The sequence below is a fragment of the Colobus angolensis genome, unplaced genomic scaffold (assembly GCF_000951035.1).
Source record: "Colobus angolensis palliatus isolate OR3802 unplaced genomic scaffold, Cang.pa_1.0 Scaffold109, whole genome shotgun sequence".
NCBI lineage: Eukaryota > Metazoa > Chordata > Mammalia > Primates > Cercopithecidae > Colobus > Colobus angolensis.
Window position 1 is genome coordinate 7,836,126 of NW_012111919.1, and position 3,046 is coordinate 7,839,171.

The 3,046-nt window shown below is 31.3% G+C and overlaps 1 protein-coding gene across 1 annotated transcript in view; it reads left to right on the plus strand.

Annotated features, from left to right (window-relative positions):
• Window positions 1–3,046, plus strand: part of WDR35 (WD repeat domain 35) — a 74,268-nt gene that overhangs the window by 44,683 nt on the left and 26,539 nt on the right. The window lies entirely within an intron of this gene.

Consider the following 3,046-nt stretch of genomic DNA (forward strand, 5'->3'; position numbering starts at 1 on the left):
TCCGCCCGTCTCGGCCTCCCAAAGTGCTGGGATTACAGGCTTGAGCCACCGCGCCCGGCCGGGAGAATGTTTATTATATCTGGCTGCTCATACTGTGTCTATAGCACACATGGTCAGTCTGGTACAAGTGAAATCTTTGCCTGGTGGAAAGAGTTTCTTAAGTAGTTTTAACAGAGCAACCTTTTAAAAACATACTATTTTAAAATTTGAATTTGTTTTCTGGTTTGGCATGTAGTTCGATTTCTGTTAGATTTAGAGCTAGATGGATTTCTTACAACCTTCCCACTGTCTGGATTTCTTTATAAATGATGCTGTTCTTTTCATTCACAAGGACACTGGCTTTCTGTGGTCGCAGCTGGTTTAGCTGCTCTGCTCATTTGCTTTTCTAGCTGCTTATTGATCATGTAAGAACATGATGTCTTCAAAACAGAGAAGATCTGTTTTACAGGATCTGCTGAGCTACATTTAATAGTATGTTCCTTCAGGACATAGTATTCTGTGTTATTATTTAGGAGATAAGTTATTGTTTGACAGGTAATAGTAGAATATATTTTTATCCTTTTGAGTGTTGTTAAGAATTCTAAATTCATACCTTTATTTATGCTGTAAGTCTTCAGATTATTTGAGAGAAAAAGATGCCATCTGTGTGCAAAGTTTTAATTTACTGATAAAGCACATTTTCTTTGAGAATTAGGAGATGAATATTTAATGTTGATATTCCCTGCTTTATCATTTTAATCTCCAGTGACCCTCTGAAGGTACTGATTGTGCTCTTTTGTTCTTTTTCTTGGCTCTTCCTTCTCATTGGCACTATAATTTCATATTCATGTTTCTTTCGTATCTCATAATTTCATCAATCAGACTCTCATTTTTGTACATTTGCTTCTTTTTCAAACAAGGTGCTCTCAAACTTTTGAATATATGCTTTTATATATACATATTTATTTAGAAATTATTTACATGACCTACCATATTAATATATTATGAATCATGTACCAAAATAGAAATTTTAAACGAATGAGAAAAATAAATTTTACTGGATGATATAACTTTATTTTTATAAGTCATGCTAATTGCTATGGTTCATGCTAATGCTACATTAGCTAGTATGTCAGCATAATGCAGATTTTAGAGCAAGGTTTTGTTAACTTAGTGGATAAAAGTCTCATGTTTCAAATAGTCTACTTGATAACTTTGACCTTTTAGCTGACTTTTGGTCAGAACTGATAGGATTGTCATTGTTTTCATGTCATAAGATGACTGACACAAGGATCTGTACTAGGAGTAAGAGAGGTGTCAGTTCTACCTTTCCTTGTTGGCTTGTGCTTGCATTATTAATATTACTTTTAATTTACAAGTTCTTTGCAAGAAGCTTTTTAAGCCACTTGTCCAGTTTGTGAGGGTTAGCTAAAATTAGGTAATGTAATCCCTAAATTCACTTAGGTGTATGCAAACCTCAGTATGTTGCAATACGCTAAAATTGTAGGACAAATAAGGGTACTTTAGGATACTCATTATGTGGTACATATTATGAAGCCTTCTGATTTGTGTGCTGAATAAAGGTGCCAATATTTCTTGGTGTAGTATAGATTATTAAAGTTTTGGAAACTTTTTTAATAAAAAGAAATATCTTGTATATTGCTTAGGTGAGACCCTGCTGGTCTGAAACTTCATATTTAAATGAAGTGTGTGAATAGTTAGCTAATGAATTTTGGAAACTAAAGAAAATTGGTTAATTCCAGCAGAAGTTGAATTTTTAAAATCTGAATTGCATAAATGTGTATATTTACCTATGCATTAATAATCAGATTATTTTTGAAAGTCTTAGTTTTTTATTTCTCTCTCTCCATCATTCTCCCTTTCTCTTTGGTAGTGTTTTTTTTTTTTCCATAGATCAACTTTTGTGAGTTTATCTTTTGATTATCTTGTTTTGTTGCACTGTCTAGCCAAAAATAAAAAAAAATTTCTAATGATAAACATGTTTATACAAATATATTTGATTTACATATAGTATCAAAATAATCGAGGTATACAAAAGGCCCCTATACCTTATAAGAAATATCTTATTATATATGCTTCCTTTTTAAATTAAATTTTGTTCTGATTCTTTGTTTTTTGCTCTTAAAGCATATTATTTACCTTTATGTAATACAACCCTTTTTTAAGGTAATAAAGGGGTTTTATGAAATTTTCTTAACTTGAGTATTTTATTCAACAATTTGTAATTTTTAAAAGAAAAACAACTTTTTTAATTTTAATTTTTTTTAAAGATGGTGTTTCACTGTATCCTGGTTAGCAAGCTGGTCTCAAACTCTAGGCCAGAAATGATCCTCTTGTCTCAGCCTTCCAAAGTGCTGGGATTAAAGGCATGAGCCATGGGGTCCGGCCTGAAAAACATTTAAAAACCCTCAAAACACTTACAGTATGCATGTAAGAGCCTCATTCTTAAACATACTAAAGTCAAACTAAATATGATTCCGTTTTTACCTCTTGTGTTCATCTTTTTGGTGGCTTCTTTTTATTATAATTTCTGAATCATATGTGAAGGACCAACTTTCAGAGTTATAAATTTGAAATGTTATTTCATTTGGATTTTGGTTACTTTCTACTTTATGAAATATATACATACACATAGTTTTAAAAATTGCAATCTGATACTATTTCTATTATCAGACAACATTATTCTATTTTTTTTACAGTATTCTTAGAGGTATTAAGTATATTGGCAGTTTATTTATTTTTGTCTATATAATATTGATACCTTTCTTTCTACTAAAGATCTAGGGTAGCTACTTTACTTTATAATATGCATATCCTATTCTTTATTTCAACAAGCCTGTGTGACACTAAGATAAGAGGCAGACATATAACAGTCTCATGCACTTACATATTGGCAAATAAATCTTAAGAGTAGGAAATATATCAGGAATGCACTCTGGTTCATGTTACAGAGGAGAGACTGTTCAGTGTGGTGTGGGATTTCTTTGATAGATGGGCTTACATACAAATATAGCATTTATCAGTTTTATGAAGAATTAACTTTAAT